Below are 26,755 nucleotides of genomic sequence, written 5' to 3'. Positions count from 1 at the left end.
GAGATGGAAAAGACTTTTTTAGAGGTCTTCTAGTGGAATTCTTTCATTTTAAAGATGGAGAAAATGAGTCCCAGATAATGCTAAACCCTTACCCAAGATCATGCAGCTAGAGAATGATAGACCTTGAAGTAGAACCCTGGTCCCCAGAATGCCAGCTCAGTGTTTTTTCTACCAGGGCAAAAAATATTGTCCTCATTTGACAAATAAAGAAACTGAGTTCTAGAGAGAGGTTAAGCGGTTTATCTGAGGTCACATACTAGATTAGTAGTGGAACTGGGACTAAAATCAGTCATCTATAAACCAGGTTTTCTTTGACAACGGCATGTGGCCTATTTAGATGGATGTTTGAAAGATACTCAAACTTTTTCTAATTTCCTTTCAGTAACTAGTTTAGCTGTGTGGCTTTGAGTAGGTCAGCTTCGATCAATGGGTTGTCTAACGCCCCACTAAAATGTCAATTCCTTGTGGGCAAGAATTGTCTTTCTTTTTGTTTGTATTTTTAATCCTAACACTTTACAGAGTACTTGGCACATAGTAAGTGCTTAACAATTACTCTTATAGGGGTAGCTAGGTGGCACAATGAGTAGAGCACTGGCCCTGGAGTCAGGAGGACCTGAGTTCAAATAGGGTGGCAGACACTTACCAGTTGTGTGACCTTGGGCAAGTTACTTAACCCCAATTGCCCTGCCTTCCCCCCCACCCCCCAACAAAAATACTCTGTCTCCCCTCTATCTTCTTTCATTTATTTATATGCATCTACCTATATTATCTATCTACCCAGCTATCATCTATATTTTATCTATTTTATCTCTTAATATCTATCACCTATCTATATCTGTCTAGGTTTTATCTATCATTGGTCTGTCTATAATTTGTCTATTCTGTCTGTAGACTTAAGTATTTTATCTAGCATCCATCTGCCTTCTAACTACCATCTCTCTCTCTCTCTCTCTCTCTCTCTCTCTCTCTCTCTCTCTCTCTCTCTCTCTCTCTCTCTCCCTTTTCCCTTCTCTCCCCTCCCCAATATACTTCCCTGTCACAGTCAATGAATTTGTCTTTAAAAGTTCTTCTCTGAATAGCTTTCATGCTGTTTGCCCCAAAGAGCATCCTGTGGTGCTTGCTTGAAGTTCCAGAAAGCTCATGCCTTGATTTTGTACAGAGCCATTCTATTTCCCACAGAACGAGGAGAAAAGTCTATTATTATATTCCTACATCACAGGAATTTTGTAAGGAGTAAATGAGACAAACCTTTGAAAAGCATGAGGTATTCCTCAAATTCCAACGATCCCTAACTTCAGCTGGGGGGAACAACCCACTCCTCCCACTCTCTTATCAGTTTGTCTAGGAGGCTGCTGTAGAAGTCAAATTCTTTGTAGGCAATTCAAGACTTTTTAGACAGTTTAGTTTCCCCAAGGATATCTCATAAGGCAATAGCCTGGATGTTTATAAATGGCCCCTGGGTCTTTCCAACCTCTGGCCTCTATTGACAAATAAATGACTGACTCACTGGATTAAAAATATGCTTCTGGTTAAAAGTTGTGTGGAGGTATTAAAAGTTTGTTGTGTCTACTCAGATTGTACTGCCCCAGCCTCTGTATGGGGCAGCTGACTTAAATATAAATATAAATAGAGATAAATGTTTCCTCTGTTTTAGTTACTACTGTATATTCTGAGTTCACAGAGAGAAAAGGAAGTCATAGGGAGAAGAAAGAATTAGTTGGTTGCAAGAGGCATTTTACTTAGAGCCTGTATATCAAGTGATAGGTGCTTTTGAAGCCCACCAATTGTCTTCAGTCTGGGACAATGGAAAAAGTTCCAAATGTCCCATGCACCCACCCTGGGGCCAATATTTTTAGCTGGAGAGGGGCACTGGCCTGGTGTATCCTGCATCTGTCAGGCAGCTGTTTTGTGTGATTTTATCTTATGGTTCCTGCAAGTCTTGAACCTGTCAATGGACAGTGGTTGGAGATCAGGGTCAGAGACATGGTCAGTCCCATTGCTCTAGGAAAATGTTGATCTTTCTGCCTCTCTTTGTTTTCTAGTTACATCATAGAATTCTAGAATTTAGAGCTAGAATGAATTTCATCTTGTCTCCAATCTCTCACTTTACAGATGAAGAAGGAAAATAACTAGACTAAAACCAGATAGATAGTATATAGTAGGTCCAGGATTAAAACCAAGAACTGTGACAAGGACCTCTGATTTACCCCTGGAGGGTTCTCTTCTTTTGCTGCCAAGCCTCTTTTGCCTTATGTTCTCTCTTCTTTCTCCTTTCTTCCTCAATTAGTTGTTCAGTTAGAAGGGTTCTCATAAATTCATTCACAATGGAACACTGATACCATTAAGGCAGAATATGCTGATTCTTTCAGTCAGTTTTTCATCTTGTCAGGGTGAAAAGTCTTAATTCAAAGGAATAAAACTCTAATTGTAGTATAGCATCCCCTCTGGGATACTCCCAACATGCCCTTGCAGGTTGGGATCCACAGTAGACAGCTACTCATTTGTCTACTCGGTGGGTCTGTCTGAATCCCTAAAATTACATCTCAGAAGCCCCCACCAATGCATTTTTCTTCAATAGTCAGCCGGTTCACACAACTTACTCAATGTGAAGATATTTACTGCAATCACATAGCATAAACAGTAGTAACAAAACATTTCCCCTGTAAACATGGGGCACTCTCCAATTCTTACAGGCATTCCCCTGTAAACATGGGGATATATTAAAGTGGAGAAGCATGCATAAAGTGTACATACATGGCTAGGGCAATTCACACCCCTGGAACTACAAGGTCTTTATGTCTTTTCTCCCAGTTTTCTCACATGGCTTGCTCTAGGTGTAGCATCTCTTCCAGAAAGGACTTTGTGGTCATATTCTCTCCTGGGAACACTCTCTCTTATTGAGCAAGTTGTTCTGCTGTAGACATTGACAATATGGTGGGGAGGAGAGAGAGGAATTCCTTCTCCTCCACTCTGCACTCTAGAAAAAGTATAAAGTGAAAAGGGAAGAATAATTCCTTCTCAAAAGCAAAACTTCTTCTGAAGACAGATCTCTTACAGGTTGCTGATGATGGCTCTTTTAAAGGTCATCAGGGATTATACAAGAATAACATTAATATAGTGTTTACTATACGATAGATGTGGTGCTAAATCCTTTACAAACATTATTTCATTTAGTCTTCATGACAATCCTGCAAGGAAGGTGCTATCATTATCCTCATTTTATAGATGAGGAAACTGGGGCAAACAGAGGTTAGGTGATTTGCCCAAAATCACACAGCTAATAAAATATCTGAGGCTGGATTGGAACTCAGGTATTTCTGATATCATGTCCATCACTCTATCTGCTGAGTCACCTAATTGCCACTATAATTCCATCAAGTCAACTGACTAACATCGTCATAATTCTTAAAAGAATAAATAAATTTAAACACTTATACATTTTTTACAATACCCATTTAGGCTGAGATAGTTTATGGACTACATATGGAGTTTATGGAAATATCCTTCAGGAGCTTTCTAATCATACCATATAATAGTGACTATGTAATCTGGCCATTTGTAAGATCGGTCCTGGGTATACCTCTAAGTAATGAAAATGCCTGGGTAGCTAGGCGAAAATACTTTTCCAAGAAATCTTCCCAGTGTAGAGACCCTATAAAAAGATCTTATTCCAAAATTAGCAAGAAGTGATAATCAAGCTTGTTTAACATTGCTGGAGGGGAAGGCTAGTGCTGCTAAAATTTGACTTAAACATGACCATGCCTTTTTGTCAACACCCTTGATAGTGTTAAGAAAGAAAAATTAATCTCTAGGCTTCAGTATTATAGTAGGAGAGATATGACATGAAATGTCCATGATGGACATAAAGTCATAAAATATCAGAGCTGGAGGAACCTTTGAAGATAGAATATTTGAATTGGCAGTGACCTTAGAACACAGAATGGCGAAATATAAATGTTGGCTCTTGAAAGATTCTAGATTTATATCCAGAAGAGAAATCAGGGGCAGCCAGGTGGCTCAGCGAGTAAGAGCACCGGCCCCAGAGTCAGGATGACCTGGGATCGAATCCAGGCTCAGACACTTAGCACCACACCCAGAAATAACTGGCCGTGTAACCTTGAGCAAGTTACTTAACCCCAATTGCTTAAAAAAAAAAGAAGAGAAATCAGAGATCATCTAGTGTCCACCCACCACCCCCACCTATTCTGCAGATGAGGAACCTGAGACTGGAATATTTAATTACCTCACCCAAAGCAACATAGATATAAGTGACAGAGTTGGGATTAAAACACAGATTTTCTGATGCCAAATACAGCAGTCTTCTCATGATTCCACGATGTCTTGTGAATTCTAAGTCTCCTTGGAATTCAATTCTATTCAACAATAATTTATTAAAGCATCTACATGCTCCTCCTTCTCTATCATTCTGTCTCTCTCTTCTCTCTGTCATCTTGCTCTTATCTCTGTCTCTCTCCTATTCTCTCTCTTTCTTTTCTCTCTGTCCTCTTGTCTCTGTCTCTCTCACTCTCATATCTCTTCCATTTTCTCTCTCTCTCTCTCTCTCTCTCTCTCTCTCTCTCTCTCTCTCTCTCTTTCTGTGTCTCTCTGTACTTCTGCCTCTCTGTTTCTTTCTTTCTCTGCCCTCCTGCTTTATGTCATTTTAATAACTAGAGATTATAAAAGCATGAGTTGGGGGACAAATAGAAATAGTGACCTGCTGTGCTGAGTGCGAATGCTACATTTTACAGCTGTGGTGAGACAGTATTTAACATTATAGAGACAGAAATGTGTTTCAGTAAAGTTAAAATTATATGGTTTGGCCCTGTCTCTAACCTTTGGAATGCTGCCCAGCTCCTGACAGCCTCTGATGATGTCTCCATGGAGGAAATCCTCTGTTGAAGGAAAGCACGTTTCTTTCTTCCAAAGTTATATTCAGCTTTGTGTAGCTTTCATTTTAGAGGTCACAAAATGCTCTTTCTCATAATGGCACAGTCCAAATATTCTGGTCTCCAATGGTATCGTTGCATCCAAGAAACTCGACAAAAAACGACTCCATTCAGTAAGCCTTTATTAGGCTCTCACTATGTGATAGTTCCCATGATGAGTACTGAGGGGAGGAGGATACAATGAAGAAGAAATGATCCCATCCCTCAAAGAGTTTGTGGTCAAGTAGAGAGAGATAGGGCATTCACATACATCATAGAGCCTCACAGTTAGAAAAGATATCAGAGATGTAAGTCAAGTCAGAAAGCACTGATTAAGTCCCTGCTATATGCCAGGTGCAATGCTAACCACAGGGCATATAAAAAGGGGCAGCAACAGCCACTGCCTTCAAGGAGCTTTACATTATAATGGTGTCCTTCCTTCTCAAAGAGGAACAAAATGATGTCACTATGCTAGAGTCAAGTTTCAATGTGTCCGACTGTGGCTGATCAGACCAATACGAGCTTGGAATACTCTATCACAGGTTGGGTACAAATAGTGGGTATGAACATCTTGGGTGGAATCTCCAAATTTGCACATCCTGTGTTTCCTTTGAGCTGCTTCAATTCAGCTTTGCTGGTAGAGCACAGCACCTTCTCTGATGTGAGCACATCATGCTGAGAAGTCCTGTGCCAGTGTCTCCCATGTCACACAATCAATGCCAAAGTTCTTGAGAGAGACCTTGAGAATGTCCTTGTATCGCTTCTTCTGACTGCCATGTGAACGCTTGCACTGTGTGAGCTCTCCATAAAACACTCTTTTTTGCAAGTGTACATTTTGCATTTGAACAATGGGTCCAGGCCATTGAAACTGCACTCTCTGAAACAGAATTTGAATGCTTGCCAGTTTAGTTTGAGTAAGTACCTCAGTGTCTGGTATCTTATCCTGCCAGGTGATCTTCAGAATCTTCCTAAGACAATTCAAATGGAAGTGATTCAGTTTCCTGGCATGGAGCTGGTAGAGTGTTCCAGGTCTCACAGGCATACAACAATGAGGTCAGCACAATGGCTCTGTAGACCTTCAGTTTGGTAGTCAGTCTAATACCTCTTCTCTCTCACACCTTCCTTTGGAGTCTCCCAAACACAGAGCCTGCTCTGGCAATGAGTGTGTCAACCTCATTATCAATGTGTACATCCCTGGAAAGTACACTACCAAGGTAAGTGAACTTATCCACAGCATTCAAAACTCCATTTGCTGTAACCAGTGGTTCCATGCATGGATGGTGTGCTGGTGGCTGGTGGAGCACCTGTGTTTTCTTGGCGTTAATTGTTAGGCCAAAATGAGCACAAGCAGCAGAGAATTGATCCATACTTTGTTGCATCTCAGCTTCAGAGGCTGCATTGAGTACACAATCATCTGCAAACAGAAAACCATGCACCAACACTCCTTTCACTTTGGTCTTGGCTTGTAGCCTTTTAAAATTGAATTATTTACCATCAGTGCGGTAGCTGACCTTGATGTTGTGTTCATCCTTATTGAAAGCATTTAACAACATGGCTGAAAACATCATGCTAAAAAGCATGGGAGCAAGCACACAGCCTTGTTTCACTCCATTGGTAACTGGGAAGGCACGAGAGCATTGTCCATTGTCTAGAACCTGCGCAAACATGTTGTCATGAAATGGACTTACAATGCTGATGAACTTCTCCAGGCAACCAAATTTTGACATACTTTCCCATAAATCTTCATGACTAACAGTATCAAAGGCCTTGGTCAGATCTACAAATGTTGTGTACAGACCTCTGTTCTGCTCCTGGCACTTCTCCTGGAGTTGTTGGACAGCAAACACCATATTGACTGTTCCTCTGCCCTTTCTGAAGCCACACTGGCTCTCAGGTAGATGACCATCTTCCAGGTGAAGGATCACCCTATTAAGGAGGACTCTGGCAAGAAGATTGCCAGTAATTATTAAGAGAGAGACCCCCTGTGATTGTCACAGGACAATCTATTTCCTTTGCCTTTATAGAGATGGACAATGGAGGCATCCTTGAACTCCTGGGGGATAACCTCTTCTTACCATATAACCTGGAAAATTTCAGTCAGTTGACTAGCTAATGGCATAAATACCATGCCAACAACTATGTACAAACTAATTGCTTACAAAATAAATTAGAAATAATCACAGAGCAAAGTCACTAGCATCAAGAAGGATTAGTAAGTGCTTCTTGCAAATGGTGGGATTATGAGACTTGAAGGTAGTCAGAGAATCCAGGAGGTAAAAATAAGAGGGAAGGAATTTTAGGCATAAGGAACAGTCAGTGATAAATTTCCGGAGTCAGGAAATGTCTTGGGTGTGTCTTGGATGGCATTTGAAACCTAAGCAGGAATCCCTCCTATTAAGGTCATAAGGATCTCGTCACTTATCTCTGGCAGTGAATGTCATGAGGAGTCTCTCCCATACTCTCCCACTGGGTTGATATTTCTTTGACTCAGAGGGTCTCACTGTTGTGAATGATCTAAGAGGAAACCCAGGCCAATTTGGACTCGAGAAGAAATCTCCTCTAAAGTAGGTCAAAGGAAGGGTTCTAGAGGCTCTGCTCAAGCATCTCTAGTGATGGGGAGCTCACTATCTTTCAAGGCAGTTTATTCTGATCAGAATGAATCCCACTCCCCATCCCCATGTACCTGGGTTTCTGAGACTAAAAGCTTAAGCTCTGAGGTCTGAGGAGAGGAGGGGAAGTAGGGGTAGAGAGGCACGATGTTAGAGTCTTCAGAGCACTTTCTGTGAAAGAAGTTGGCCCATGACCAAAGGTAAAATCAGCATATGTGCATGAGACAAGCATAAAGTCTTATAGATGATATGAAAAGAGGTTTGAAGGAGTTTTTTTTGAGTTAAAAGTAAACTAGAAAAAATTCTATTAAAATGGATGTTTAAAAAATACTGACACCATTATCTGCTCCACTAAGTGTCTCATCATTTGATGCCTCTGATGATCCCCTGGATGATGGAGATGACCCTGGCTTCTCAAAGGCTGGGCTAGCAGATTTCAAGTTGTGGTAAGTGTTACAAAACTGCAAAGGCTTTCTTTCTGTAGAAATTTGGAGATAGACTGTACCTGTCATCTATAGGCCAGTCAAACTAAATGGAGAGATGAAGCTTATCAACAAGGGGGTTACCTGCTGATTATCTGTTGGCTACAACTCATGGAATGTTTTTCTAAAGTGTACAGGGATTGAGGCCCAAGCCAGTGGATAAGGAAATCTCATGTGGTCAGTAGGGTTATAGATTCTATCTATATTCTAGTTAAGTTAAGAGACCGTCTAGTCCAATGCATTAATTTTTCTGATGAGGAAACTGAAAGCTCATAGAAGTTAACCGACTAGCCCAAGGTCACATATAAATAAGTGAAAGAGACAAGATTTGAACCTAATTCTTCTCAGCCAAAATTCAGCCCTCTTTCCATTGCATGACATACCTTTTTTTGAGGCAATTTTTTGGGAGGATTTGCCCATGGTCACACAACTAGTAAATGTCTGAGGCCAGATTTGAACTCAGATCCTCCTCACTCCAGGCCCTGGGTTCTATCCACTGTGCCAAGTAGCTGCCCTTACTAGGTACTTTTAAATACATATAAAGTTTTAAAGCCACCTTGCCATCTCCAAAGATTCATGACTTCTAAGATTTGTGGCAATTCTTTGCCATAGTGAACTAATGAGATCTTTTCATTAAAGAGACAGGACCTTACCTCATCAACCTATTATTTAGGAAACTTCCAGTTAAAATTACAAATAGCTACTAAGAGTCTATTTTCCAAATTCTGCCTGTGGCCTTGATAGTGCCTCTTTCTTACAAGGGGTTACAGCTCTGGACTCATGTAGACAAGATTCAATTCTGGGTTAAGTATGGACCCAAAGAGAAGGGATTCAGGAAAGTTGTGAGTACTCTTTGGCTCATTATGAAAATACACTGGAATCCCGGGAAGAACTTTAGGAAAAAACTTAGGTTAGGTATGGTTCATCTAGAGTCTACCCTAAAAGGGAACACAGGGAAATTAGGTATGACTCATGTCTATGACCTCTCCTAAAAAAGAATACAAGGACTTTTTTTTAGCAATATTAATCAGTATATAAAATAGTAGATACCAGGCATAGAACAACTGTGGAGAAACCTCTGTTCCAAGGACCACTTTCCAGATGGGGCATCTGTCTGACTGCCACACTCTTTCTCCATTAGAATGTAAATGCCTTGAGGGCAGGAACATTCAAGCTTTATTGATTGTGCTTGCATGTGTGTGTGTGTGTGTATGTATATGTGTGTATATGTGCATAGCATCTGGCACACTGCAAGCATTTAATAAGTGCTCTCTTAAAACACAGAATACTTACAATCACACATTAACATATATACAAAATATGAAACACTTTGGGGGAATACTGAACAGATACTTCACATTAACCTCTAAACTTGTGTCAATTGAGCAAATCACAAGGTGCAGATCTCCTGAGAAGCCAAGCAATGACTTGGGTCCTCTATGTTTGGCTGCAGAATTCTCCTGGGTGGTTTCTACTGGTGAGAGTGTCTTCCCCTCCTGCTGCTAGTCATTCCCTAAGAATTCCTCATGTCTGAGACCCATCAGGTTACCATTTGGGCTGGAAATGTTTATCTCTCAGGATTGATGTTTAATCACCTGTACCTAGGGAAAGAAACACCAAGCAGAAGAGTTGGCTGGGTTTTTGAGATTCTATACGAGGTTTGCCCAGGGAAGTACATCCTTTCTATCATGTACTTACAGTTTCCTTAGCTGTTGCTATGGAGAAGGAGGAGAGAGAAACCCCCTTCTTCTCTCCACTAGAAAACTGAGAAAGAGCTATTGCTGTTTGGATTCCAGCAAAGGGACTGCTTAGAAATAGGTTGGAAACCTTTCCTCTTTGCTTCATATGTCTCATTGGATGGGCAGATTTTTCTTACATAATTACCGATCTTCTTTGACACAGTCCTCCCCTGTCATCCCACACCTTTTACAGAGACCAAGGAACCACCTTGGAGCTTCTGGTCACACACACACTCTTTTTTTTTTTTTTTTTTGCCTTTTTGGAGGAGGCGAGGCAAGTCAGTTGGGGTTAAGTGACTTGCCCAAAGTCACACAGCTAGTGTGAAGTGTCTGAGTCCAGATTTGAACTCAGGTCCTCCTGCCTCTAGGACTGGTGTCTAGAACTGCCCTAACACCTAGATGCCCCAACACACACTCTTTAGGAAAGGACTAGAGCATACTTTGCTTTTCATGGTGCCTTACACACTGAGTTGAATGGAAAGTACTCTAATATACAATACCTTCCTTACCATTCCGATAATAATATCAAGCATTTCTGTAACTCTTTAATGCCCTCAGACACTTACTAGCTGTATGACCCTAGGCAAGTCACTTAACCCTGTTTGCCTCAGTTTCCTCATCTGAAAAATGAGCTGGAGAAGGAAATAGTAAGCCATTCCAGTATCTTTGCCAAGAAACCCCAAAAGGGGCCACCAAGAGTTGGACATGACCAAAAAATGACTGAACAAAAACAACCAAACTCTTTAAATTTTACAAAGTGTTTCTTATGTGAGTTTATGTAGTTGTTATCCTTATTTTTCAGATGAGGAAACTGAGGCACAAACAAGAATAATGACTTGCCTATGGTCATATAGCTTGTAAATGAGTGTCAGAACCAGGACTCAAAGCCAGGGTTTCTGATTATAAATCTAATATTCTTTCTATTTTACCAAATTGCCTCCAAAACTACGGTTTTTTGTGTTTTCTTTTTTTTGCTAAATTTCACCATTCTTTTTTCCCCCTCAAATGTACTCTGTATGGAGAAACATTTGCCATGAATTTGTCTCTCAGTACAAGAATTTTGGAGTACTTCATAAGAGAGGGGAGGGGCAGGCTTGGTACAGTGGATAGGAGACTGACCTTGGTGCCAGGAGGATTTTAGCTCACAAATTCTTTCTCTGAGGAAAACTTCTCACCAATAGGGAAGTTTTTAAGGGAAAGGAGGCTGCCAGTAGGAGGAGGAATTGAAAGAAGTATCTTTGTCTCATGGTCACATTCATGGGGATATATATATATTGCCTTTTGGAGGGCAATTGGGGTTAAGTAACTTGCCCAAGGTTACATGGCTAGGTGTTTCTGGGTGGGTGCTAAGTGTCTGAGCCTGGATTCGATCCCAGGTCATCCCAACTCTGGGGCCGGTGCTCTTACTCGCTGTGCTGCCTGGCTGCCCCCAGACTTGATTTCTGAGGCCCCTTCCAGGTCTAAATTTGTGACCCTATGATTGAAGAATCCTTCTAAAGCTAATAATTCTACAATTCTATATTGTTTTATAAATCTCATAATCTTTTATTTTTCTTTTTGGAGGCGCAGTTGGGGTTAAGTGACTTGTCCAAAGTCACATGGCTAGTGTGTCAAGTATCTGAGGCCAGATTTGAACTCAGGTACTCCTGACTCCAGGGCTGGTGCTCTATTCACTGCGCCACCTAGCTGCCCCTACAATTCTATTGCAAGTATGTCTAACCAAGCACACGTTTCATTTGGAAAAAAGTTTGTCTAGGTAGATAGAACTTCCTTATACTGCTTAAATTCCACCCTGCACCCATTTGGAATTCTTCTCACTGGCCCATCCGGAAACAGAATTAGTTATCAGTAACATAGACTAAGCTAATGTGCCTTTATTTATCACTTCAAAGTATATGAAATGTATTCATCACAACTGTGCGTGAGATCCAAATCAAAAACTCAAAGTAAAGCAAAGCGTCACCATACTAGAGAGGAAGGGTAAGAAGTCTCCTTTAGAAAACTGTCTTCAAGAAAACCATCTTAACTACCTTAACTATTAGGCTTCACTATCTCCATTTTTAAAGGGTTCCTAAGTCAACATTATCGACAATGTTAAATAAGCTTTCTTCTCTCCCTTTTCTTTCTTTTTAAGAGGTCTAAGAATACCCGGGAGGATAATATAGCCTATGACTTATGTTTAATTGGCAACATGTTGAGAAGTCCAAGTAGCTAACTATAGTCCTGTGTTTATAATAACAACACCTGGTTTATTATTCTAGATCAAACCCATGGATAAGGAAAGCTGCATTATCTCATAGCTGGGTAGCTCTTTTTTTTCCCCCCTGACTGACATGCAGTTCGAGAGACGGGTCAAGCAAAATATTTGGCAATCTGACACTCTGTTAAGACTTCTCATTTGTGGTGATGCTGAGAGACCAGCTCAGGGAGAAGCTATCTTCTGACACACAAACAAATACAGCAAGAGCTGTTTTAATAAGGACTGGCTACTTAAGCACTCACTGTAACCCATTTTACACTAAGCAGGCTCCTTAAATCTCTCTTTGTTTTATTTGACGTGTTCTTGATCTCACCATTAATCCTAATCTGCTACCAAGAGCTCCCAACACTTCTGGGGCCCTCCATGGAAAGGTCCCTTCACACGTTAGCAGTACAACTCCAGCCCTGCTATGGGGAGTCTTAATAGCTCCCCTTGGTATGGTGAAGGAAAACAAGGCAACTCTGTTTTCTTTTTAATACTCTCAGCCATCAAACATTCATTTCTGAACAAGAGAGAGGAAAGATTCCAGGGAAGTGTTTGGTTTCACAAAATGGAGAGAAATTTGCCAAAGATTTTGATGGAAACAGATTCAGATCTATGATTTTGTTTATTCCGGAGAGTGGGGGGAAGCTTCCTCCTAAGAGCCTCCAAGTCTTTTAATTCTCCTTATATATTCCAGCCCCTTGACTTGTCTTCATCCATTCTGCTGCCTTCCTATCAATCCAAATTCTACATGTCTCATGTCCCAAACTTTTCTATAAAAGCTTTCATGACAATTCTAATCCACATTGTTTCCTCTCTATTTCGGTGATATTAGACCTGAAGTTATTTTTTTATGTTGTAATATGAAGGGCACTAGATCTGGGCCCCAGATAAGTCAATAAACATTTATTAAGCCCCAACTATATGCCAGGGACCACAGTACTAAACATTGGGGATATAAAAAAATACTCCAAACCAGTGGCTGCTGTCAAGGACCTCCCATTCTAACAAGTTTGCTACAGTACAAAAAATTGTTCTGATTTTGGGGAACTAACCTCAATTTATTGCAGACTGCCTCTGCTCTAGGCACGCCCTACCTCCTCCCTGGTATCAGTTTCTTCTTGGTCCTTTCTTGGAATCTTCCATGCTTGAAAGTTGCATGCCCCTGCCTATAAAATCAGAGACTTATTGACCCATTTCTCCTGCTCATGACATCAGAGAAGCAAAAGTGATTAGATGCACCTGAATGAGACCCTGCCCACTCCCCTCCCCCATAAAACTCTTGACTCTAGCTTTCATCACGAGGCTATAGACTTCACTGAGCTGCCCTGGTTAGAGTTGCCTGGATGTAATCCCTTCTCTGCTTTGTGTTGAGGATGTCAGTTATCAACCAAATGATCAACAAACACTGATTAAGCACATCTTCTTCCTTTGGAGGTGTCAGTTGGCAGCTCTAATTGTATCCTTCTCTTTTTGCTAGCCCCACATGTCTCCTTAAGTTCTGAGTCCTTCTTTGTGTTAGTTAATATAACTGGAATAAAGACCTATTCCTTTATGCATTTACTGGGTAGTTCAGTTCTTTCATGAAATACCAGCCCCCAAAACTGCCTCAAGAGATGGATATACTGAATCTTGGCTCTGTTGTTTATTCTCTGGGCTTCAGTCTCCACTCTGTGAAATGAGGGAGTTGGGCTACATCATCTCTAAGGTCTCTCCTAGCCCTGGTTGTTTATCATCTCTCCCAAGTGTTAGATAGCCTTTGCTTGTACCACATATTTTAACAACTGTTATATAGCACATGCTATGATATGACTGTCACAACACCCCTCTACATTGAGCCATAGACTCAGAACAGGCTACTGCTCCTCAGTTCTAGGGTAGGCTGAGGGTATCTTTCCAATTCTACATAGCACACAAGCCCCCACTGGTATGCATTCTATCATGATTATGGGTTTGTTAAATTAGCCAGACTTAACTAGCTTTTTAAGAGGGAGTATTTATGAAGCCATTATAGTAAGAACAATTATTATAAAACATCTCTTCTGAAAAGTCTGTAACACATTTTCCACAAGACTATATAGAGTTAAAGGGAAAGTGGGTTCAAACTTAGAGTACATGTGACAAATGGATGATTCATACACCTGGTCTCTGGAAATCCTTTCATTTTTGTATAGGATACTCAAGAGATTCTCCTTGGTATATAGAATAGCTTCTTTTCTGTGTTCCTTGTGGTATTTATCTAGACTTTCTGGTATTTACCTAGACCAAGGAACTGCTAGCTGCTAGCTAATAAATTAGTATATTAAAGGAACAAATCTATAATATATGTGAATGTAGATGTATGCACACATACATTATACACACAGATACATATGTGTATATGTATGCATATGTGTATGTATACACATACATATACATAGATATATGCCCTCAAAATCAGTTCCATGAGAGGCATCACTGAAAGGTAATACTAATAAATAAATACTAATACTAATACTAATAAATGCTGCTAAGATACCAATGGTAAGTAAAGAAATTCAAAATCCTTTGGACCCTCTGAAACTCATAAAATCCTCTTCTGGCTAAAGCCATGTGAGCAGAAGGAGACTAGGCTAAGACAAAAGTTGAGATGCCGTTCTTTCCCCTAACTCCCAAAGTGGTTCCTCTTCAGGGGTTTTATGGGAATAATCTCTTCTGGCTCATGGTTGCTCTAATCGCTCCTCCAACAGACATTTGAATGACTTGGATCCTTAACTTATCTTCTGTCTGAGGCTATTTCCTTGGCCAACCTGAACAGTCTTCCTTTCAATGTCATTTCAATTCACCAAAAAAACTTTTTCCACTTAAAGTATTTGATCAATTGAGATGTATTCTCATCTCATTAAGGTAGAACTTACTTTAAATATAGAGGGGGTGACTTGGTTTATTTGTTTAATTGACCACTACCATTATATTTCTATTTGATGCTTTAAAAAATCCATAATTGTTTAGGGAAGAAATCATGTCATATATTTCTCTTGTTTGCCCTCCTCCCTCTCCATTCCTCCCCTCTTTCCAGTGTCTAGTATGGTGCTAGGAATAAAGAAGGTATAGGATAGGAATAGGGATAAGACATGTGATTTTATCAGCATAGGGAACTCCCAGGTGAAGAAATCTCCTCTCTCAATCCCTTCTCTGTAATTTATAGTCTTAAAGTATTGAGATTTAAGTCACTCACTAAAAAGTATCACACAGTCAATATATATATCCGAGGCAAGACTTGAACTCATTTTCTTGGCTTCAAGGCCACCTCCCCTATTCAGTATACCAGGCTATCATTAAATATCCCAGAATCACAAAATATCAGAACTAGTAGAGGATCCAGAATATAAGTGTTGAAGCTGGGTGAGACTCTAGACTAAAGAATATTAGATCAAGGAAGGACATTAGATTACAGAATGTTAAAGCTATGAGGAATTACAGAGATTATCCCATTCACTCCATTCAGTGAAGAGTCCTAGAGAAGGGAAGGGATTTGTCAAGAATCAGATAACTATATAATGGGCCTTGGGTCATTCTACTTCCTCAAAACTTGAATAAATTCAACATTCAATAGACACATACAATATAAAACACTGTGCCAGGGGAGACACATAGAGAAACAGATGAGGGTTTAAAATTTTGAATGAATACTATTTTAAATTTTTTAAGTCCAGCTTCATTTATGTGCACTCAAAACTGGAAAGAGATAAGAAACACCTTTCAGTGATGCCTCTCATAGAATTGATTTTGGAGGGTCTATATCTATATCTACAACTATATCTATATATGAATCTACATATCTATCTATATCTATGTGTGTATATATGCACACATATATGTATATGTATATGTATATATGTATGTTTGCATACATATACATTCATGTATATTATAGATTTGTTCCTTTAATACACTGTTAAGGTCCAACATCACTTTGTCTAAGAGATTCTCCTTCCTTGGGGTTTCAAGCATTTTCAAAAATTCTTATCCAGTTTTTTACTTTAAAAATATTGATAAGGCATCAAGGGGATTAATGAAAAGAAATGCTAGCAAAGGTGCTGTAGCCAAACCAGATCTTAAATTTGTATTAAAAAGCAGCAGTCATCAAAATTACTTGGTACTGGCTAAGAAATAGAGAAGTAGATCAGTGGAATAGGATAGGTACACAAGAGAGAGTAATCAATGATTATAGCAATCAACTGTTTGATAAATCCAAAGACCCCAACTTCTGGGATAGGAATTCACTATTTAACAACAGCTGCTGGGAAAACTGAAAAATAGTATGACAGAAACAGGGCATAGACCATAGACATCTGACACTGTGTACCAAAATAAAGTCCAAATGGGTACATAATTTAGATATAAAGACTTATACTATATACATATTAGGGGAGCAAGTAATAGTTTATCTGTTAGATTTATGAAGAGTGGAGGAATTTGTGACCATAAAAGAGATAGAGAACATTATGAAATGCAAAATGGATCATTTTGGTTACATTAAACTGAAAAGTTTTTGCTCAAACAAAGCCAATGCAACCAAGATTAGGAGGAAAACAGAAAACAGGGAAAGAATTTTTATAACTAGTATCTCTGATAAAGACATCATTTCTTTTTTTTTCTAAAGAAATTGGGGTTAGGTAACTTGCCCAAGGTTACATGGCCAGTTATTTTGTGTGGGTGTTAAGTATCTGAGGCCAGAACCAATCCCAGGTCCTTCCGACTCCAGGGCCGGAGCTCGTACTCACTGTGCCACCTAGCCACCCCTAAAGACCTCATTTCTGAAATATATGTAGAACTGAGTTAAATTTACAAGAATACAAGTCATTCCCCTTTGATAAATAGTCAAAGGATATGAAAGGAAGTTTTCAGAGGAAGAAATTACATCTATCTATAGCCATGAAAAAATGCTCCATTGATTCAAGAGATTTAAATCAAAACAACCACATCACACAATCGGATTGGCTAGCATGGCAAAACAGGAAAACGATAAATGTTGGAGAAGATATGGGATAATTAGAACACTAATTCACTGTTAGTGAAGCTGTGAACTGATCCAACCATTCTGGAGAGCAATTTGGAACTATGCCCAAAGGGCTACAAAAATGTGCATGCCCTTTGACCTAGTAATACCACTTCTAGGGCTATATCCCAAAGAGATCATAAAAATGGGAAAAGGATGCACATGTACAACAGTATTTATAGTGGCTTTTTTTTGTGGTGGCCAAGAATTGGAAATTGAGGGGATACCCATCAATTTGGGAATGGCTTAACAAGTTGTTGCACATGAATGTAATGGAATAGTATTGTGCTGTAAGAAATGATGAACAGACTGACTTCAGAAAAACCTGGAAAGACTTATATGAACTGATGCTGAGTGAAGTGAGCAGAACCAGGATAACATTGTACACAGTAATAACCACAGTGTATGATGACTGATTTTGATAGACTCAGTCCTTCTCAGCAATGCAAGGACCTTTTAAAACAATTCCAAAGGACTCATGATGGAAAATGAGAAGAAACTATGGAGTCTGAAAGCAGAGAAAAGCAGACTATTTTCTTTCTTTTTTTCCTTTCTCACAGTTTTCCCCCTTCATTATAATTCTTTTATACAACATGACTAATGTGAAAATAGAAATGTTTAATAGGCATGTATATGTAGAGCCTATATTGGATTGCATGCCATCTTGGAGAGGGAGGAGAAGAGGGAGGGGGAGAAAATGTAAAACTTATGGAAGTAAATGTTGAAACTAAAAATAAAATGAATTAATTAAAGATATTGATAAGGCTCCTGTGAAAATTAGTATTTGGTGGGTCTTTATATTTCATAGGAAAATCCCAAATCTATAATATTTCCATATAATAACATATAATACATTTTTTATTCAGTATCCAAAAAGGAAATAAAAATTGCCCAAAGGAATTATATATTCAACAGTGGGTTTGAAATTGGGTCCATTGTTTTGGGAAGACTTTCAAAATAACCAATGGAGAGTTTTTGAGGACTGCTTTTAATTCCTCCTAACTGGTCTCCCTGACTCCCTTTGTACATCATGATCAGACTAAACTTCCCAAGGCATTACTTTTAATATGTCATTCTTTCTCAAAAACATACAATAGCCCCCTTTACTCCACAGACAATGATGTACCAATCAAATTGCCAACAGAGTACTTTAAAGAAGGTCAACATGATATCTAAATTTACTGGAAGGAACACAAGGTCAGGAATATCAGCAGACATAATGAAAAGAAGGAAAGGTCTTCGGTCTTACCAAATTTCAAACTCCACTATAAAGAAATAATTATTCAAACTATCTGTTTCTGAATTTTAAAAAATGGAAAAGCACATTAGTGGAATAAATCAGAGGAGCAAGAATGAAAGACTTGTATATAATGGTCTAGCCTTCGATGAAGACAAGAACAAAGGCCTGAGAAAAAGGACTGCTTTTTGGATGAGAATTTCCAGGAAAACTGGAAAGCAGTTTGGAGAAAAATAGATCTGGACGAAAAATATTAATATCACAACAAATTCCAAATGGATATGTATTCTAAATATAAATATAAAAAGTCACAGCATAGGAAATTAAAAATGAATTAGAAGGTCTCTGATAATTATGAATGGAAAGAAAGAAATATGCAACCAGATGAAGAATAGAGAGAAATCATCAAAGACAAAGTTGAGAGTTTGGATTCTCTAAAACCAAAACATTTTTGATATATATATTTAAAAAGGTTGTTGTTTTTTTTGGTTGCCATTACAAACACTTATAGATTACCTCTATTTTGTGAGAAGTATCTTGTAACAAAGTAAGACAATTACTTAGAGCTACAATATAGTGACCTCATTTGAAACTATATGCAACTTTTCTCATCTGTAGCACTCCCCATTTAAAAGTTTTTAAAAAATAACAGAAATCATTTTTTTTCTCCTTCCCATCTCCCAAGCCATTTAGAAAAAGGAGAAAAGAAAGGCAAATTCCTCTGTAACAAATAAACATAATCAAACAAGACAAATTTCCTCATTGGATTTATATAAAAGAAATTTACTTCATCTTTATCTTCATCATATGCAACAGAGTATGGATCAATTCTATGCTGCTTGTGCTAATTTTGGCTTGACAATTAACACCAAGAAAACAGAAGTTCTACATCAGTAAGGACCACACCATCTACATGTGGGACCATTGGTTATAGCCAATGGAGAAATTTTGAATGCTATGAAGAACTTTGCTTACCTTGACAGCGTACATGCCAGGGCTGTACACATAGATGATGAGGTTGATAAAGGCATCACCAGAGCTAGCTCAGAGTTTGGGAGGCCCTGAAGGAAAGTGTGGAGAGAAATATTAGACTGACTACCAGACTGAAGGTTTACAGAGCCATTGTGTTGACTTCATTGTTGTATGCCTGTGAAACCTGAAGTCTACCAGCGTCATGTCAGGAAACTGAATTGCTCCCATTTAAATTATCTTAGAAAGATTCTGAAAGTCCCCTGGCAGAGGTACCAGAACTAAATTTGTTTTTTAATTAAATTTTATGTTTATTTTTAATTTACACCACTCATTTCCACAAGATTTGAAGTTACAAATTTTCTCCCCATTTTTCCCTTACCCACCAACCCAAAACAGCAATCCCACTGAATATCCCCTCCCCCAGTCTGCTCTCTCCCATATCTTCCCCCATCACCCCTCTGACTTTCCAGGAGGGCACAATGGATCTCTATTCCCCAGTGCCTGTACATCTTATTTCCCAGTTACATGCAAAATAATAATAATAATAATAATATATGTACATATATATTTTAAATATTTTATTTTAAAACTTTGAATTCCAGATTCTTTCCCTTCCTCCCTCATCACCCACCCTTAATGGGAAGATAAGCAATTCAATATAGGTTGTACATGTGTAGCTATGCAAAACATTTCCATAGTGAATATATCATGAATAACTGACTATATATCCCTCCATCCTGTCCCACCCCCAAGTTGTTCTGTTTTCTACTTTGATCCTGTCCCTTTTCAAAAGTGGGTGCTTCCAATTTCCCTCCCCCCCAGCCTGCTTTCCTTTCCATCATCCCCTTCCCTCCTACTCTCCTGTAGGGTGAGATACCCTATTTAGTGTGTATGTCATTACCTCCCGAAGCCCAATTCAATGAGAATAAGGTTGACTCATTCCCTTTTGCCTTCCTGTTCTTCCCCTCCATTGTAGCAGTTTTCCCTTGCCTCTTCTATGTGAGATAATTTACCCCATTCTGTCTCTCCTATCTCCTCTCATTATATTCCTCTCTCATCTCTCAATTTCACCTTTTAAGTATCATCCCTTCCTATTCAATTGGCCCTGTGCCCTCTGTCTATGTATACCTGTGCACATATATACACACTCACATGTGTATTCATAAGTCCATATACCTTGCTATATAGACATACACAAACACATTTCTATTCCCTTAAACTATTCTCATACTGAAAAAAGTTAATTTAAAATTATCATTTTTTCCATGTAGGAATGTAAATAGTTCATCTTTGATAAGTTCCTTATGATTTCTTTCCCCTTTTTACCTTCTCATGCTTCTCTTATATGAATGTCAAATTTTCTATTAAACTCTGACTTGAATGCTTGAAAGTCCTCTATTCCATCAAATGACCATATTTTCTCCTGAAACATCATACTCAGTTTTTCTGGGTAGGTTATTTTTGGTTTTAATCCCAGCTGCTTTGACCTCTGGAATATGATATCCCAAGCCCTTTGATCCCTCAGTGTAGAAGCTGCCAGATCCTGTGTTATCTTGGTTGTGTTTCCACAATATTCAAATTGTTTTTTTCCTGGGTACTTGTAATATTTTCTCCTTGATCTGGGAACTCCATAACTTGGTTATAATATTCCCAAGAGTTTTCTTTTTGGAATCTTTTTCAGGAGATGATCAGTGGATTCTTTCAACCTCTATTTTGACCTCTGGTTCTAAAACATCAGGGCAATTTTCTTTGAGAATTTCTTGAAGGATGATTTCTAGGTTCTTTTTTTTATCATGGCTTTCAGGTAGTCCAATAGTTTTTAAAATTCTCTCTTCTGGATCTAATTTCCAGGTCAGTGGTTTTTTCAATGAGATATTTCACACTGCCTTCTATTTTTTATTTGTTTGGATCTGTTTAATAGTATCTTGATTTCTCATAAAGTCACTAGCTTCCATTTGCTCCAATCTAATTTTGAAGGAATGATTCTTCTCAGTGAGCTTTTGAGATTCTTTTTCCATCTGGCAAATTTGGCTTTTTAAGGTATTCTTCTCCTCATTGGCTTTTTGAGCCTCTTTTGCCATTTGAGTTAGTCTATTTTTAAGGTGTTATTTTCTTCAGTCAGGTTGTTACTGCTCATTTCACAATTTTCTTGCATCATTCTCATTTTTCTTCCCAATTTTTCCTCCACTTCTCTCATTTGGTTTTCAAAACCCTTCTTAAGCTCCTCTATGGCCTGTAACCACATCATATTTTTTCTTGGAAGCTTTTGGTGCAGGAGTTCTGACTTCATTGTCTTCCTCCTGTTCCATGCTTTGATCCTTTTTGTCCCCAAAATAGGAGTGTAAAGTTGGATTGCTGTGCTTATTTTGCTTCCTTTGTTTGCTCATGTTGCCACTCAATTACTTGACTTTTGAGCTTTTTACTACAGTAGAACTACCAGAGATGGGAGCTTTGTCCCAAATCGCTGGGGTTTCCTCAGCTGCGGGAGCTAATAGTTGGCTGCCCTCTCTGAAGCCTCCACATGCTCTGTCACACTGGTCACTCACCTCAGGACCTCCACCCTACACAATGATCCAGATCCAAGCAGGTTAAAGCAAGAGTGATTACTCCTCAGATTGGTCACTTATCCCCTCTACAATCTGCAGGCTGGGAGCTCTGTAGCAGCCACATGGCAGTAGCTGCATGGCCACCAGGCCTCAGCTGCTTCTCTCTCCAGGGAACAAAGGCCGGACTGCACTCCCGAACTCTTGGTTCCCAAAGTCCACACTGCACAGACCTCTCACTTTGTTATTAGCATCTATGGGTTGATAATTCTGGAAACCACCAGAACTGCTGGTGATCTGAAGTCCCTCCAGCCAGTGGCTGGTTGTGGCCACCCTGAGGCTAAAACCTCCAGCTCATGTGGGGCTGGGCTTGGCTCCCAGAGTGCTGAGCTGGCCCCTTCCTGCTGACCTGACAGCCTGTCTTCAGCAGGAGGTTAGCTTCTCTCTGTCATTTTGTGGGTTCTGTAGCTCCAAACTTTGTTTAGAGTTTTTTTTTTACATGTATTGGAGGAGGTGGAAGCCAGAGCCATATGGAAGTCCTGTTTCTTTTCCTCCATCTTGGCTTTCCAGAGCTAAATTCTTGAGCTGAACTGCTGAGCATCCAAATTCTACTGCAGAGAGCACAACTCTGATGGGCTTGCCACATTCTTTAAATATCAAAGGTACATCTGGCCAAAAGACTATTCTACAGAGAACTCACATACAGATGAGTGCTGACACAAAGGTCAGAGGCAATGCAAAGACACTCTCAAGGTCTCTCTAAAGAACTTTAGAATCAATTGTGAGATGTGAGAGACATTGTTACAGGAGTGCCCAGCATGGTGTGCCCACATCAAAGAAGACTCTGTGCTCTATGAACAAAGCAGAATCACAGGAGCTCAAAAGAAATATGAGATGTGAGAATTTAGATACATCTCCACTCTAAATATTCATGTGGACTATTTGTATTTGACCCATGGTAAAACCTTATTAGCTTGTTTTGATGTGATCAACCACAGTTGGACACATTGTACCTTGACCCCAATGTGGTGATATAACTTTGGTCCTCTTTGAGCATAGAAGGACAACTATCTATATCATATCTATATCTAAATGTATATTCTCTCTCTCTCTCTCTCTCTCTCTCCATTTTCCCCTTTGTTTTATTCATCTTTCAAGTCTCTGATCACATCCCTTCTCCATCCAACAGTGATCACTACTCTCTCTGAATTCCTGTTTTCTGCTATATAAACAAAGTTGTTTCTGGGAAGTCTTGTCAGTCCTGGGGAGCTGTCCATGACTAAAGTTCATTCAGAAGATCTAGGAAAGTGGAGTTAGTCCTAAAAGATAGAGCTCAAAAGGATTTAAGTGGGGACATTGTGTTGAGGGAGTCAAATGGGAAATGGATTAATATTTCATTTTACAAGAGAAACTATCTGCCATAGTGGATAAAGGAAGAAGGAAACAAGTTTTTTCTTAAATTCCTACTCTGTGTTAGGCACTGTGCTAGGTGCTTTGGAAATATCCTATTTTACCTTCACAACAACCCTGGAAGGTAGGTCCTATTATCATCCCCATTTTGCAGTTGAGGAAACTGAGGCAGATAGTGGCTAAGCCCACAGTCACACTGCTAGTAAGTGTTTGAGGCTGGATTCAAACTCAAGTCTTCCTAACTCCAGACACAGAGCTCTATTCACTGCACCATTTAGCTGCTTAAAAAGCATTTATTAAGGTCTTACCACATGTCAGGCACTTTGCTAAGCATGGCTGATACAAATCCAAGCCAAAAAAAGACAGCCTTTGCCTTCAAGGAGGTTATATTTTAATGGGGGAAGACAACACATAAAAAGAATCTGAAAATTGAGAGGAGGGGGTGCATAGGAAGGTGAAGTGGGAATGAAGACACCCCAGTATGGTTTTAAAAGTATGATCCAGAAAGTCAGGAGCAAGTTTGGTAAAGGAATGAGAGCAGGCTTTCCAGGGCACTCCCTCAAAACAGAGGCTCTTGGAAGAATATAGCAATGGGAAAAGGGGGTAAGGCTTGAGAAGGGGTGTCCTATGGTGAATAGGTCCCAGGTACTGAGGGAAGTTATAGGATGAGATAGCAGTAGATACATGGCTTTGGAATTCAGGAATAGGGCCAGGAGGAGTAGTAACTTCAGTGTCAGGAGAACCTAGGTTCAAGATCTGCCTCTGATCTATAGCTAGTTGTATGATGCTGAGCAAGGTGCCCAATGCCCTGCTCAATTCCATAAGATTTTAAATGATAAAACAGGTGCTTATCTGTGTAGGTAGGAGTTTTCTCCTTAAGATTGTACTAGTATAATAACAGCTCTGGGCCAAAAACATTTACAAAATGTTTTGTTTATATTACTTCATTCTTGATGTATAGCACTTGATTTAATTCTTGATATATAATTGGCACTTAGTAAAAATACTCATTGATCTCACCTGAGTTCACTTCACGAAAATAAAGACAATGACTAGCCATACTAAACAATGAGAAGAGATAATAATAAGATAGGTCAAAAACAGTAGCCAATATTAAGTTATTGCAGCTGGAATGGCACATTGAGATCAGCTAGACCAACCACCTCAATGTGCAGGTGAAGAAATTGAGACCCAGAGACATTAACTTACTTGCTCAAGGTTACTTTTATATACTTATATCATTATATGAATATATTATATTATGTAATATACATGATAAGTGATAGAAGTAGGATTTGAACGCAAGTCCTTTGTCTTAAAGTCTGTTGCTTTTCTTATAATATACTTGTGACTTAATCTTCCATTTCCTAATATTTTATAGAATCCAAAACTCTTTCATTGACTAAAAATAGCTTATCTTCTATTAATTGTCAAGTGATGATAGAGAACTATCTGAGATAAGCCAGAAAGACTTCCAGCAAGAACATTTCATTTTTTTGATAGGTAGATGTCCTCCCTACCCTCAAAAAATTTGACAAACATTAGAAAGCAGCCCAGAACTAGATTTAATACGCTGATTCAACTGTTTCAGAAATTCAAGACTCCAAATGAGTGATGCCAAAAATATATCACTTACATTTTCCTGAAATGCATATTTTACAAGAATCTTAACATCATATTTTATTTATTAATTGCTACCTTTTTTTTAAAAAAAAAATCAACATATAGTTAAAATCTGTCTGAATATAGGAAAAAATGAGATGTGACCAAGTGCATCAGTTATAATCCTTTTGGTAAGATGGAGGACTACTGGACTTTGCCATTTACCCTGAAGACCTCTGTACTTGTATATAACCTGCTGATATACCCATAGATATTGACCTTTGCAATGCACCCTAAGGAACATTAGACCTTTCCTTTGCCCTGAAGCCAAACCCTCCTATTATGTGTTGTCTTCCCCCAATTAGAATATGAGCTACTTGAAAGTATGCTTTTATCTATTTGTATCCCCATTGTTTAGCATACTGTTTGGTAATAATGAACACTTAATAAATGCTTTTTAAGTAATTTATTTATCAGTGAGAAAAACTTGACTCTTATAGGTATAGAAAATTATCTGATCAGTGGAACACTAATTTACTAGAAATAATATCTTACTGAATATCAGGAGATTGGGACAATACATGGGAGATATGTGCAGATTGCTACTGCTGATGATAGAAAGTTCCTTCCACAGCTATCACCATTGTAGAACAGTTAGGAACTAGGCAGATTTTCTGGTCCATGGCAAAGGTGTTTGGTCTGAGATCAGATCAGCCTGGGTATGCAGAGTGGAGAAGTGTAGTGGAAGAATGAGCCCTTGTGGCGAGCTATGTATGCATTGTGTTCATGAGAGGACTGAGTGATTGCTGGGAAATGGAGGGAGAGGTTCTGGGATGTAACAGCAGTGACCCTGTAGAACTTGCCTTGGGTGTCATTCCTAGGTGTTGTCACGGTGCTACGTATTTCAAGGTGTTTATCTTGGTAGGGGTATGTGGTTTTGCTTGCTAAAGTACTCCCACATATTATATACCATTGACAGAGTGCTGATAGCTGTGAGATCAGATTTGTTCTTGCCACTGTTTATCTCAATTGTATCAGCTGAACTGAGTTTCTGATTCCTATCAACAAAGGAGGTTGGTGGTGATGTGGATTCAGGGAGTGGGATGCAGAATATTCAATAGCTTCACAACTGTATGACCTTCTGAAGCTAATGTTCTGGATGCATCCACAAAGTCTTTGGTTTAAGGGGTCTTCTTGAAATCTTTGAAAAGATATCACATAGGACAATATTCCTTCCTAACCTTCCTTTTTTTGTGTTAGGGACTTCTCTTGGTAGTCTAATGAAGCCTATGGACTGGGATGTATGGCGTTTAGGGAGGACTAGTACCTCTGATGTGAGTGCTTGCCAAGCCCTTAGGCTGCTCATCTACCTTTGGTGTCCACCTGTCCCCTAGCTCTTACCTATGACTCCAGGAATCTCAGAATGTGTGGTGGTCACACCTGGCAAAACCATCTTGGCAGATGGGCTACACCAGATGGAGGGTAACCAATAGACCTCATGTCTACCCTGAGCATGTAAAGACTTGCCCTAGTGGAATAGGTGGTTAAGAACAAATTGTTCCCACAGCCATAAAGGGGGCTGAAGCATTCTCTATGGAGTACTTAAAGCTTGGTCAGACACCAAAGGCTCCAAGGTCATCCACTGCACCCCAGGGCATCGTCAGTCATCCCAATTTTTGTTTTGCCACCGGACTCTGATGACTCTGGAAGAGAGAACGAGGCTGACAACTTTAAGCAACTCTGCCTCACTTAAATCCAGTTCGTGTGCAAGTCTAGACAACTCCATGATGTCATTAGTCATCTTCAAAAATGGACAAACATCAACAATGGATTCCTACCATCACACTGTAGCACATATATTCATGGCTGGCTTTATTCAGTTTTCCCCGGGATCACTTCTGCCTTTCAATTTCCAGGGACAGAAAAAGTATTGATGAACTGAAGAAATAATTC

The 26,755-nt window shown here is 39.3% G+C and overlaps 1 protein-coding gene across 1 annotated transcript in view; it reads right to left on the bottom strand.

Moving 5' to 3' along the window:
- MTHFSD (methenyltetrahydrofolate synthetase domain containing) overlaps window positions 1-7,608 on the bottom strand; it is a 106,720-nt gene extending 99,112 nt beyond the window's left edge. The window contains exon 1 of the mRNA XM_069085607.1: window positions 7,599-7,608. The gene's annotated coding sequence lies outside the window, so the exon portion shown is untranslated. The remainder of the gene's footprint in view (window positions 1-7,598) is intronic.
- Between the last annotated feature and the right edge of the window lie 19,147 nt (window positions 7,609-26,755).

This window comes from Petaurus breviceps, unplaced genomic scaffold (assembly GCF_028583685.1).
Source record: "Petaurus breviceps papuanus isolate PSGF00001 unplaced genomic scaffold, PetGlider_PUasm1.0 176, whole genome shotgun sequence".
Lineage (NCBI taxonomy): Eukaryota > Metazoa > Chordata > Mammalia > Diprotodontia > Petauridae > Petaurus > Petaurus breviceps.
This window is presented reverse-complemented; position numbering and strand designations above follow the sequence as displayed.